The 14,560-nt window shown below is 43.9% G+C and overlaps 1 protein-coding gene across 6 annotated transcripts in view; it reads left to right on the top strand.

Annotated features, from left to right (window-relative positions):
* LOC118735061 (cAMP-dependent protein kinase catalytic subunit 1) overlaps positions 1–14,560 on the top strand; it is a 72,973-nt gene that overhangs the window by 14,547 nt on the left and 43,866 nt on the right. The window contains exon 2 of one of the 6 annotated variants that reach the window (XR_004992505.1): positions 12,894–12,935. The exons of 2 other annotated variants lie outside the window; for them this stretch is intronic. The gene's annotated coding sequence lies outside the window, so the exon portion shown is untranslated. Of the gene's footprint in view, positions 1–12,617; positions 12,686–12,893; positions 12,936–14,560 lie in introns of those variants that run through there. 3 more of the 6 variants (XR_004992503.1, XR_004992502.1, XR_004992504.1) reach the window with 3 other exon arrangements.

The raw sequence follows: 14,560 nt of genomic DNA, 5'->3' as shown, positions 1-14,560 counted from the left end.
GTCCAGTAAGTGTTGTTGTTGGTCCAGTAAGTGTTGTTGTTGGTCCAGTAAGTGTTGTTGTTGGGCGGAATATTATTCTAGTTCATCGTGTAAGTTGCTAGTGTGGAACATTTAAAAAAGTAACACTGAAGAAGTGACGTTTACTGTTTCTGTTGATTATCGTCTTCGCATTTCGCATCAAATGAAACATGAGTGTTGATGAGGAGTTCAGTACCGTATAGGGACAATATTTCCATGAAAAGGATGATGAAAACGATGATGAAAACTATGAAGAGAGCGATGATGATGAAGACGAAGTATGTGTATCTCAGGCAGAAGATGATACCGAACAAACTTTTGTTAAGATGAACCTGTATGTTGTTGATGTAAAGGAGGAGGAGCTGGTAACATTATTATTTTTGGCCCATAATACGTTTTTCTAGTGTATAATCATGTCTTTATAGCTTATAATTCAATGTATTTTGTTCATTACCAATAAATTATATTTTGTCGTATTTTTACTCTTCTTTCTCTACATTTTTAGTACACTTCTAAGCAAGTTAGGATTTTCTGCTTTTCACCACGTGAAAAAGCATCTCATCTTCCATCCGAATCAACCAAAAAGTGAAAATTGATTTTTTGACAGCTAAGCCCCCTTTCCGTAGACCAGGTCACATATACATACCCCCTGTCACCTGCTACCCGGCAGGATATCACCCTGATATAGGTGCGCTCCTCAGAGGTGAAAACCGTATGGTAGTAGGTGACTTTAATGCGCACCACGATCTTTGGCACTCAAGCCTGTCAAACGATCGTAGGGGAACAGACTTGGCTGAGCAGATAGACGATTCGACATTGTGCACAATGAGCGACGACGGAGTGGAGTATGCATGTTGATGCTGAAAAATTTGGGTCATGCGGGAGTAGCGTACCTAACGGAGGTCCTCAATTTGTCTATGGCACTCTCATCATCCCAGACATCTGGAAGGTGGGGAGAGTGGTCCCACTGCTCAAACCGGGGAAACCAGCAACCAAAGGAGATTCGTATCGACCGATAGCACTCCTTTCCCCTGTAGCGAAGACACTAGAGGCCTTGCTGCTCCCGTATTTTACGAACCACCTGAGCCCAGCGAAGCATCAGCATGGTTTCCGTAAAGCGCACAGTACAACAACAGCACTTAACGCCATAAACACTCAGATAACTCGTGGCCTTAACCGTAACCGTCCCTGTGAGAGAACGATTCAAGTAGCGTTGGACCTGTCAAAGGCCTTTGACACCGTCAGCCATTCCACGCTACTAGAAGATATTGAGTCTTCCTCACTCCCACAGAGGCTCAAACGGTGGTCGGCAAATTATCTGAGTGGTCGACACTCGTCGGTAATGTTCAGAGGCAAATCGAGCAAACTCAGGATAATAAAACAGGGGGTTCCACAGGGTGGTGTCCTTTCCCCGCTACTGTTTAACTTTTATATTTCAAAGCTCCCTCAACCACCAGAGGGAGTCTCGATTGTCTCTTATGCCGACGATTGCTCGATCATGCCGACTGGGAATGGAATTGATGACCTGTGTTCGAAAGTAAACGGGTATCTCTCCAAGCTTTCTCGCTTCTTCACTGCAAAGTGCCTAGCCCTAGCCCTCTCTCCTACGAAATCCTCTACAACCCTGTTCACCACCTGGACGAAGGAGGCCAGGCTACCGCTGGGAATTCACGTCGATGACACACCAATTCCGACGGTGAATAATCCCAAAATACTCGGAGTAAAATTCGACAGTCTGCTCTCCTTCTCTGCGCACGCAACCGCTATTGTCAATAAAGTACAGAGCCGCAACAAGGTCCTCAAATCGCTAGCAGGCAGTACTTGGGGCAAAGACAAAGAAACGTTGCTGGCAACATACAAGGCAATAAATTACGCAGCACCAGTGTAGTCGCCGGGGACTAGTAGGACGCAGTGGATGAAGTTACAGACAACACAGAACACCGCACTTAGGACAGCGACTGCATGCCTCCTGATGTCGCCAGAACACCACCTGCACGACGAGGCGAAAATGCTCCCAGTTAAGGAGCATAACACAATGCTCTGCAAGCAGTTTCTGGTTGGGAGTCACAGACGTGGCCACCCAAATAGACAGCTGCTTGCAGACGAGCCCTCGCCCAGGCACGTCAGGAGGCATCTCAACTAACTAACGGACGAAGTCCAGAGGTTCATTAAGCAGCCTCTGGACCCGTCAGCATATCGACAGGCCCTGAACGGCTTTCACAGGGAGTCAGTCTCGAATTATGTAGACTCCAGACCTGTGAATGCCGTTCTAGGCAAAAAACCACCGGACATAGACGAGACGGAGCTTCATATGCCTCGGGAGACAGGGCCACAATAGCCCAACTTCGCTCTGGCTACTGCAGCAGGTTAAACTCATACCTGAGCAGATTAAACGCAGATGTCTCAAATGAGTGTCCGGCATGCGGAGGAACCCCGCACGACTCGAAACATCTCTTCGTATGCCCGGAAAACCCTACAACCCTGACGCCTTTGTCCCTGTGGACTGACCCTATCGAGGCTGCACGCTTCTTAGGGCTACCGTTAGTGGAACTTGACGACAACGACTAATATGGTAGACAGACGGAGAAAATTAATTTGAATTAATAAGCATAAATTCAAATTAAAATTTTACCCTTATAGACGGCAGTAATACGAATAAACCAGCCGCAAGGTCGTAGGTTCGAGTCCCATGGCCAGTATACTTTTTTTTATTTCTTTTTCATTCTTTTTTTTATAAGTTCTATATTTTTTTACGATACTTTCAGTTAGTTGTTGAATTTTTAACAAAATTCATTTCTAAAAATTAAAATTAACTAATAGTAAAATAAGAAATGTGATATAAAATAATGCAAATGAAAATAAAATAAAGTAAAATTAAATATATAGATAAAATAAAATATAAAAATATAAAATAAATAATAAAAACAAAAAATGTTTCGAATCGCTCCAACCGAGTATCGAACCTAGCAGCTACAGACTTGTAGCTCGCAACTCTCACCACTCGGCTAGCGCGCACGCGAACTCGACTGCTTCGTTTGCTTACTTGTACAAAAGACAACAACTGGCCGTTTTTACCAGTGTTGTCATCGAAAATTCCCCGGATCCGAGTTAATTCCCAAAAATTTCGTGCATTTGTTCGGCTGCTTATGCTCATTTTAAAGAGGAAAATGCATGAGTTAAAGCAAATTAAGGCTGGTTATGCAAATAATCGAGCCCGTTTGTCTACCGTATAAGATACCAACCGATCTGGGCGGGGTTGTTGTAGCCGCTACAACAACAACAACAACAGACTGTACAGAACACCGCACTCAGGACAGCGACAGGATGCCTCCTGATGTCGCCCGAACATCACCTCCACAACGAGGTACAAATGCTCCCCATAAAGGAGCACAACATAATGCTCTGCAAGCAGTTCCTGATCGGGAGCCACAGAAGTGGCCACCCGAACAGACAGCTGTTTGCAGAGGATCCCTCGCCTAGGCACGTCAGGAGGCATCTATATGAACTGACGGACGAAGTCCAGAGGTTCGTCAAGCAGCCTCTGGACCCGTCAGCTTACCGACTGGCCCTGAACGGCATTCACAGGGAGTCAGTCTCGAGTTACATATGTAGATTGTAGACCTGTGAATGCCGTTCTAGGCATACCACCACCGGACATAGACGAGACGGAGCTTCATCTGCCTCGGGAGACACGAACAACAATAGCCCAACTTCGCTCTGGCTACTGCAGCAGGTTAAACTCATACCTGAGTAGATTGAACGAGGATGTGCCAAATGCATCAGCATGTTTTCCGTAAAGCGCACAGTACAACAACAGCACTTAACGCCATAAACACTCAGATAACTCGTGGCCTTAACCGTAACCGCCGTCCCTGTGAGAGAACAATTCTAGTAGCGTTGGACCTGTCAAAGGCCTTTGACACCGTCAGCCATTCCACGCTACTAGAAGATATTGAGGCTTCCTCACTCCCACAGAGGCTCAAACGGTGGTCGGCAAATTATCTGAGTGGTCCACACTCGGCGGTAATGTTCAGAGACAAATCGAGCAAACTCAGGAAAATAAAACAGGGGGTTCCACAGGGTGGTGTCCTTTCCCCGCTACTATTTAACTTTTATATTTCAAAGCTCCCTCAACCACCAGAGGGAGTCTCGATTGTCTCTTATGCCGACGATTGCTCGATCATGGCGACTGGGAATGGAATTGATGACCTGTGTTCGAAAGTAAACGGGTATCTCTCCAAGCTTTCTCGCTTCTTCACTGCAAAGTGCCTAGCCCTCTCTCCTATGAAATCATCTGCGACCCTGTTCACCACCTGGACGAAGGAGGTCAGGCTACCGCTGGGAATTCACGTCGATGACACACCAATTCCGACGGTGAATAATCCCAAAATACTTGGAGTAACATTCGATAGTCTGCTCTCCTTCTCTGCGCACACAACCGCTATTGTCAACAAAGTACAGAGCCGCAACAAGGTCCTCAAATCGCTAGCCGGCAGTTCTTGGGGCAAAGACAAAGAAACGTTGCTGGCAACATACAAGGCAATAGGCCGGCCGGTGGTAATTTACGTAGCACCAGTGGGGTCGCCGGGGACTAGTAGGACGCAGTGGATGAAGCTACAGACAACACAGAACACCGCACTTAGGACAGCGACTGGATGCCTTCTGATGTCGCCAGAACACCACCTATACGACGAGGCGAAAATGCTCCCAGTTAAGGAGCATAACACAATGCTCTGCAAGCAGTTTCTGGTTGGGAGCCACAGACGTGGCCACCCAAATACACAGCTGCTTGCCGAAGAGCCCTCGCCCAGGCACGTCAGGACGCATCTCTACGAACTAACGGACTAAGTCCAGAGGTTCATTAGGCAGCCTCTGGACCCGTCAGCATATCGACAGGCCCTGAACGGCATTCAGAGGGAGTCAGTCTCGAGTTATGTAGACTCCAGACCTGTTAATGCCGTTCTAGGCACACAACCACCGGACATAGACGAGACGGAGCTTCATATGCCTCGGGAGACAAGAACCACAATAGCCCAACTTCGCTCTGGCTACTGCAGCAGGTTAAACTCATACCTGAGCAGATTAAACGCAGATGTCTCAAATGAGTGTCCGGCATGCGGAGGAACCCAGCACGACTCGAAACATCTCTTCGTATGCCCGGAAAACCCTACAACCCTAACGCCTGTGTCCCTGTGGACTGACCCTATCGAGGCTGCACGCTTCTTAGGGCTGCCGTTAGTGGAACTTGACGACAACGACTGAGATACCAAGCGATCTGGGCGGGGTTGTTGTAGCCGCTACAACAACAACAGACTGTACAGAACACCGCACTCAGGACAGCGACAGGATGCCTCCTGATGTCGCCAGAACGAGGCACATATGCTCCCTATAAAGGAGCACAACATAATGCTCTCCAAGCAGTTTCTGATCGGGAGCCACAGAAGTGGCCACCCGAACAGACAGCTGTTTGCAGAGGAGCCCTCGCCTAGGCACGTCAGGAGGCATCTATATGAACTGACGGACGAAGTCCAGAGGTTCGTCAAGCAGCCTCTGGACCCGTCAGCTTACCGACTGGCCCTGAACGGCATTCACAGAGAGTCAGTCTCGAGTTATGTAGACTCTAGACCTGTGAATGCCGTTCTAGGCACACCACCACCGGACATAGACGAGACGGAGCTTCATCTGCCTCGCGAGACACGAACAACAATAGCCCAACTTCGCTCTGGCTACTGCAGCAGGTTAAACACATACCTGAGTAGATTGAACGAGGATGTGCCAAATGAGTGTCCGGCATGCGGAGAGACTCCACATGACCATTCCCACGACCGCCGGTTCTACGTACCGGAATGACTGGTGTTTTACCCGACCAAGGGCTGTTGTTTCGGCGATCTAACCCCGTTTAGGTCGGCGAAGTATCAGTAGTTGCTCGTCCATAGGACTACATTCGCTACGTATTCTTCTACTCAGTGCTGGCATCGAGTCAAACCCAGGGCCAGAAACCTACACCTGCTGTGTATTCCAGAGACGACTACACCACAACTCCACCTCAGTCAAGTGTAATGCCTGCGAGGGGTGGAGTCACCTTAGAGTCTGCTCAGGACTACGGACACATCGGCACTGGACCACGTTGTAGGTAGCCCCGTGCTGCTCAAACAGAGCAGCCTCCACGGCTAACCTCAGTCCACCTGAGCAGCCTCACACAGTCACCACAGCACAACAACATAATAACACCACAGACCATGCCACAGCCACGACACACACATAACCGCACCACTACCCACACGCCGCCGCCAACAACTCCTGGTTCCTCCTACAATCTGCGCGGTATGTCAGACCAGGATATTCTGTAACGTGACATCAGTCAAGTGCAACACCTGCCTTGGCTGGTGCCACTTTAGGGCATGCTCAGGTCAGCGTACCACGCGAGATTGGACGACGAACTTCGAGGGCGCGTGTTGCGCTGCTCGGTCGCAGACCTTAACTGCAACGCCTCCCGCCACCACCACAGGGCGGCAACCATCACAGCAGCGCATACAGCCAACGGCGGTAAGAATACACACATCCCTTACACCCCACATCACGACACGTCCCCCGAACCACATGAAGCTCCTTCAATTTAACTGCAACGGGCTACAGAGCAAGATTGAGGAGATAACCGTCTTCATGTGTCGGCATGGTATATTGATAGCTGCGGTCCAAGAGACGAAGTCGCACAGCAATTCAACTTTGTTGAATTGTGCCGGGTACAACGTGCACCGTCGAGATCGCGAGCGAGATAATGGTGGTGGCTTAGCGTTCATCACGCACCACACCGTGCAGTATCGTCTCATCGAAGCAGACATCGACCGCAGGGATACCACCCTAGAATGTCAGGACATTGCTATCCGGTCAGGCGATGTTGAGCTCGAAATATTTAACATATACATACCCCCTGTCACCTGCTACCCGGCAGGATATCACCCTGATATAGGTGCGCTCCTCAGAGGTGAAAACCGTATGGTAGTAGGTGACTTTAATGCGCACCATGATCTTTGGCACTCAAGCCTGTCAAACGATCGTAGGGGAACAGACTTGGCTGAGCAGATAGACGATTCGACATTCTGCACAATGAACGACGACGGACCCACCAGGATTATGGGTAACTGCAGCAGCTCGCCAGACATCACCATAGTCAGCGCTGGTCTGATAAACAGCATAACAGGGCGACCTATGCTGACTTTAGCATCAGACCATCTACCCATAGTCATCTCGATAGATAAACCAACCGACTTTGCCTCCGCTAAACACCGGACCTATATCAACTGCTCTAAAGCTGATTGGAAAGGTTACGCGGAGTTTACTGAAAACACCTTCACTGCGCTTCCCACACCAACCGACGTCCATCTCGGTGAACGTAAGTTACGCAGGGCTGTCACTGCTGCTGCAGCTCGCTTCATACCGGCAGGATGTATAACGGACCCACGTCCAAACTTCCCTGCCGAAGCGGCTGTTCTAGCTGATGAGCGTTATAGCCTTAGTTAGGCCGATCCCGGAGATCCCCGCATCAGGGATCTCAACGCGGAGATTCGGCAACTAGTAAACATACATAAGCGGAAGAAGTGGGAAGAGCATCTAAAGACCTGTAACTTCGCCTCGGGTGTGAGTTAGCTTTGGTCAACCGTGAGGTCACTGTTCAATCCGACGAAGCACGACGACAGCGTCGAAATTTCTTTCGGCAACCATGCTTCGTCAGACCCGGAGCGATGCGCGAGCTATTTTAGCCGGCAGTTCATACTGCATCCTCCGGTGGACAAAGCCAAGCGTCGAGTGACCAGAAGGCTGCACAAACTGCCAACAACCTGTGCCCCCCTTGCGTTCACTTGCGGTGAAGTTCAGGTGGCTATCGGGAAGGCGAAAGCCTCCAAAGCCATGGGTCCCGACGGAATATGCATGCTGATGCTGAAAAATTTGGGTCCTGCGGTGTTAGCGTACCTAACGGAGGTCCTCAATTTGTCTATGGCCACTCTCATCATCCCAGACATCTGGAAGGTGGAAGGAGTGGTCCCACTGCTCAAACCGGGGAAACCTGCCAACAAAAGAGATTCTTATCGGCCGATAACACTCCTTTCCCCGTTAGCAAAGACACTCGAGGCCTTTCTGCTCCCGTATTTCACAAACCACTTGACCCCAGCGAAGCATCAGCATGGTTTCCGTAAAGCGCACAGTACAACAACAGCACTTAACGCCATAAACACTCAGATAACTCGTGGCCTTAACAGAAACGGTCCCTTTGAGAGAACGATTCTAGTAGCGTTGGACTTGTCAAAGGCGTTTGACACCGTCTGCCATTCCACGCTACTAGAAGATATAGAAGCTTCCTCTCTCTCACAGAGGCTCAAACGGTGGTCGGCAAATTATCTGAGTGTTCGACACTCGTCGGTAATGTTTGGAGAAAAATCGAGTAAACTGAGAAAAATAAAACAGGGGGTTCCACAGGGTGGTGTCCTTTCCCCGCTACTGTTTAACTTTTACATTTCAAATCTCCGTCATCCACCAGAGGGAGTCTCGATTGTCTGTTACGCCGACGATTGCTCGATCATGGCGACTAGGAATGGAATTGATGACCTGTGTTGGAAAGTAAACGGGTAACTCTCCGAACTTTCTCAGTTCTTCACTGCAAAGTATCTAGCCCTCTCCCCTACGAATTCCTCTGCGACCCTGGTCACAACCTGGACGAAGGAGGTCAGGCTACCGCTGGGAATTCACGTCGATGACACACCAATTCCGACGGTGAATAATCCGAAAATACTCGGAGAAACATTCGACAGCCTGCTCTCCTTCTCTGCGCACGCAACCGCTATTGTCAATAAAGTACAGAGCCGCAACAAGGTCCTCAAGTCGCTAGCCAACAGTACATAGGGCAAAGACAAAGAAAGGTTGCTGGCAACATACAAGGCAATAGGCCGGCCGGTTTCAAACTACGCAGCGCCAGTGTGGTCGCCGGGGACTAGTAGGACGCAGTAGACGAAGCTACAGACTGTACAGAACACCGCACTCAAGACAGCGACAGGATGCCTCCTGATTTCGCCCGAACATCACCTCCACAACGAGGTACAAATGCTCCCCATAAAGGAGCACAACATAATGCTCTGCAAGCAGTTCCTGATCGGGAGCCAGAGAAGTGGCCACCCGAACAGACAGCTGTTTGCAGAGGAGCCCTCGCCTAGGCACGTCAGGAGGCATCTATATGAACTGACGGACGAAGTCCAGAGGTTCGTCAAGCAGCCTCTGGACCCGTCAGCTTACCGACTGGCCCTGAACGGCATTCACAGGGAGTCAGTCTCGAGTTACATATGTAGACTCTAGACCTGTGAATGCCGTTCTAGGCATACCGCCACCGGACATAGACAAGACGGAGCATCATCTGCCACGGGAGACACGAACGACAATAGCCCAACTCTGGCTACTGCAGCAGGTTAAACTCCTACCTGAGTATATTGAATGAGGATGTGCCAAATGAGTGTCCGCCATGCGTAGAGACCCCACATGACTCGAAACATCTCTTCGCATGCCCGGAAAACCCTACAACCCTAACGGCTTTGTCCTTGTGGACCGACCCGATAGAAGCTGCACGCTTCCTAGGGCTGCCTTTAGTGGCTACAACAACAACAACAACATCCCCACATGACTCGAAACATCTCTTCACATGCCCGGAAAACCCGACAACCCTAACGGCTTTGTCCCTGTGGACCGACCCGATAGTGGCTGCACGCTTCCTAGGGCTGCCGTTAGTGGAACTTGATGACAACGACTGAGATATCAACCGATCTGGGCGGGGTTGTTGCAACCGCTACAACAACAACAACAACAGAGATGTACATCAACAGCAACCGACTTATGCTAACAGAGATGTACAGCAGCAGGAATAAACTTTTGGTGCATTTACATGGTATGAATCTGATCATAAACCGTATGAATTTTCCTATAAAAGAAGCATCAACTCTATGAAGAAATGAGTGAAAGCTATATATAGTTAACAATTTTGACTTATATACTTGGAAAGTATTTTTTTGTAAACAACAAACAAAAAAATTTCCTTTTGTGCTAACTTCGAAACTAGAAGCTTATTTTTTTTATGTGCTTTAAGAATGACCTACTGCCAATAAAGCCTTGTGGATTGCTTTTTTTCAATTGTGTAATGCTTCCATTGAAACATCTTTGCGGATAAACAGGTTTTTGTTCAGAAATTCCTTGTTTACGTTTTTTTGTCTTTCATATTCAAAACGTTTGGCATAAGTTGAAATCATAGGGATGCCGTTTTCTTTCGTTTCTCAATGGATTTTATACTTGAAAAGGCTCCAAAATATGTATGCAATACTTCCACATATCGTCATTTAAAGTACAAAACCGCGTATCAAGGAAATGCAAAACCTCGTATACTTCGAAACGGTTCTCTCTTTTAAACTTAATTATACTTATGTCTACGTATCGATATTTTAGTATAAATGATTGAGGACTTGATGATAAGGCTTCCGGTGAGCAAATATCTTTTTTGGCACAAATGCCAGTTACGAGGTTTTGCAGAACCACGATACGCGCTTTTGTACTTTAAACGGAGATATACAGATTGGCGATTACACAATATGTTTTGGCCTGGGTTCTCCTCCGATATGGGGCGTGCGCCTTGATTTTGTCACACAAAGGGGAAGGTCAGTTTTAGGCCGACACCGAACGGCAATTGTATTTTTATAAGAAGCTGTTTTCATGACAGACTACACTCGGAGGTTTACTATTACCAACAGAGGGGCGACCGCGAACATCGGAGTGTATATACATATGTAATATAAACAATAATGGGAGGTACTATAAGAAAATGTACGCAAAATTCAGGAACAAAGAAAACTCACATGTGTAAATTAATAACTATAACTTAAGCGGTTACAGCGCTAAACAAAAGGAAGAGTTAGAAAAAATAGCAATGCGGTGTTTGTTTGTTTCGTTAATTCTCTTAACCTTTTAAGATATGACACTCCATTCTTTGCATTAGTTTGCAAATATGCACTTATTGTTCTACAATCGCAAAAATTTCATGGGATGTTTTTCTTTGATTTCGAATTGAAATTACATTACGATCATATTGTACCGAAATAAGTGCGGTATCCCTGCATTTTGTAAAAGCCCTAAAAGAAGCATCAACTGTATGAAAAAATGAAAGGGAGAAGTATACATGCCTTCTATAATTTTGACTTATATATTTGGCAAGTCTTTTTGTAAACAACAAAAAATACACATTCTCATTTCTTTGCCAGCTTGGGAAATATAGGCTTATTTTTACTTAAATGTGATATAAAGCTCATTGAAACGGTGTGTAGTGTCTTGTTTTTAAGTTTGTTATCATATGCTTTGTATTTTTATTGTCCACCATACGTACGGTGACCATATTTATGAGAGCCGAATACGGGACAAAAAATATTTTTGCTAATTTGTTCCACAACAGCTTTAAGTTTTTAAAGCCTTCGTCAATGATCCTAATGTATTAGCCCTGAAACAGTATACTTATAGTAACATAACGAATTTGTAGGATAGTTTTCTCGAGATTTTTATCCTGCGAAATTTGTTAAAAAATTCGTTAAATTTTAGTATAATAAAGTGCTACTTTTAGTTGCTAAGGCTTACCAATATTTTTTGGCAATTTGGTTTTTTTTTTTGTTGACGGTGTTACGCATTTTTTCATACAAAGTAAATATGTTCGACTATTTTTTTTTTTAAACAGAAGCAAATGAGCAGTACTTTCCACTCGCGCTTTATAATACTCAATTTTAATAAGTTACAAAACTGCAAACCAATTTTTTTAAGATTCTAATTAAAAAGTTTGAAATTTTGGGGAAACCTTGCAGAATTAATTTTTGTAGTTTTTTGCCCAAAAGTTGGAAATTTTATATTATATGGTTTTTGTTAGAGCTTTATGTACTTTCATAAAATAAATAATAAACATTAAATAAACTAAGGTAAAATAGCCAAAACTTTAAAATGTCGAGTCCTAATTCCTATTTTAGTTATTGTATGTATTCCTCGATTCTAATCACAGGCATTCAGATTAGAAAATAATTACTTTTTATGGAGAAACTTATGGGCTGTTTTTGCTTACGCGTAAAAGCACATTTTAGCGCATTTAGCTCTAAATGCTACTCTAAATGTACATTTATCCATAAAAAATTCGTCACCTAAATGCAACTAAATGCAACTCCATTTTTGCATTTAGAATCTAAATGCTAAAAGCAACCCTGTGATCTTCCAAAATTTTAACGATTCGAACATGGTTTAATGAGAAAAAGTGGCAACATTGCTTTTTCGAGTATACAGTCTCTAGCTGCGTTTCAGTGATCGCCGATCGAGATTTCATTTATTATTTTACATTATTTGGATAAAGAAAAGTTACGCAAATTCAACATCGATATGATGCTGATAGAAATCTGGATTAATTTGTGATCAACTCTGTTTTGTTTCCTAATTAAGTGTGGAAATTATAATTGACAGCACCGACAAATGAATATATACACAAACAAATGTTTGGTTATGGTTAAAACAATTCAAGTTTTTGTACTGAATTTTCGGTTTAGAATTTATTTTTTCTTTTTCAGTAGGGATTTTTGCACATTATCTTTTCCGTGAGAATTTATCGTAATAGATACGGATCTGAATAAGCGACTGGAACACGGCTGTTTGTCAAAAGCATACGATTTCGAACTCGGGTAAATGTACATTTGTTAAATGCGATAGTATGAACGCTCTTCGAAAACATATGTTCGAAAGTGCTAAATGTTGCATTTTAAATGCAGCAAAAACGCTGCATTAGTATCATATATGTACCAACATCACTTAAAACTCGTTCAAAGGCATGTAATGAGCTGTTAAGGCGTCGAAACACCGAATACGGGACAAATACGGGACATTAAGAGAAATACAGAACATTTGGCGTCCCGTGTAAAATAAACAAATTACCAGGACAATGGGTCAAAAAAGAGGACAGTCCCGTATAATACAGGACGGATGGTCACCGTAACCATACGTGAGTTGCTTCTATTTAAAAAGTTCTAGTACAAACCATTTATTTGTTTTGAATCTGTTTATCGTTTTTAATTTTGAAAATTCCTACTTTTGACATGATGCGTGCAACAAATTAGCAACGAAATTCAAAACGATATTGCTTGCAAATTATGTTTATTTATTTATTTTTAATAATTTTCATTTAAAATATAATTCAATCTATATCAGAAACCACAATAACAAAAGTTGCAACGCTTGCACAAATTGCAAAAAAATTAATCAAACTTCAAAAAATTGTCATCAAAATTTCAAAATTTTTAGTTAAAATATTTAGAAAATTTTCGGGTATGCAGTTTTGTACCCCATTCAATTTTAGTATAATAAAGTGCAAGTTTCAAGAACGCTAAAAATTACCGTTGATTTTTTAGAATTTTTTTTGTCGAGGGTGTTGTGGATTTTTTTCCATGTAAAAAAATATTTTGATCATGTGTTATAAGTCATCGACTGCCATTCAAAGCGATCTGACGTGTTTTCAAGTGTTTGCTAGTGTTATATCTCCGTTATTCCCAACCATTAACTATTTTTTCTTTCATTTTTCGTTTCTTTTTCTTCTATTTTCTACCCACGTGCGTACATAAATAATTAATTCTCTAACATGCCGTGGCCTACGGATAGGCCTCCAAATAGATTCTCCGCGTTATCGGGTTTTGACGACAATCCGCCAAAAAAGAAAAAACTATGTTTTACCCAATGTTTTTAAGCATTTATTTATTTTATTCAAAAACTTCATTCTAGAGTATATTAGATATTTAAAAAAATGTTTGATTATTCTAAATTTACATCAGAACTTAACTTCAATAGTTCAGCTATTAAATTTTTGCAATTCGAAATTTCCTTTCCATTAAATTTATTAAAAGTTAATTTCAGTTTCTTTATGTCAACAAGGAATTCCGGTTTAGGTTTTGTTAGACCACCATTTGAAATTTGGTCTATCCATGTATATGAGTGAAAAATGTTCTCTTCATATTCGGTATAATAATTCCTGCACCTGGGAACAAACGCGTCCGCTTAGAAATACCCGGTTGCGATGGGCAACAAATAAAGTCACTGGCACTAAAATGGCGCACACGTGAAGAGTCTCCTAATGAAGCATTGATACTTCGGAGTTTTAAAATAACGCACAAGTTTGTTGTCCTGGCTCTTGTCAAACACAACATACCGTCCATAATTCCTTTTCATTTTATTATGTATTTAAAATCAGTTGCACAGCTCACAATTGAAAATTTATATTAAAAAAATTAAAATTTTGAATAGTATAGGGTTAAGCGTTGACATTTTAGTCGCAGTTCAAAAGAGAGAAATGTCGAAATCACTTCTACCTTGTTATGCCTTGGGAAAAATTATAAAAATTAAATTGAGCGAAAACCAAAAGCAAAGCCAACTAAAAGTAAAAGAATCAACATTGAAATCAAGGCACATAAATACAGGTAGAAGCCAAAATGACGTTGCTCTCATG

The sequence above is a fragment of the Rhagoletis pomonella genome, unplaced genomic scaffold (genome assembly GCF_013731165.1).
Source record: "Rhagoletis pomonella isolate Grant_MI unplaced genomic scaffold, Rhpom_1.0 Rhpom_scaffold_00003, whole genome shotgun sequence".
Lineage (NCBI taxonomy): Eukaryota > Metazoa > Arthropoda > Insecta > Diptera > Tephritidae > Rhagoletis > Rhagoletis pomonella.
The sequence above is the reverse complement of the archived record's forward strand: the minus strand, read 5'-3'. Positions and strand labels throughout refer to the sequence as shown.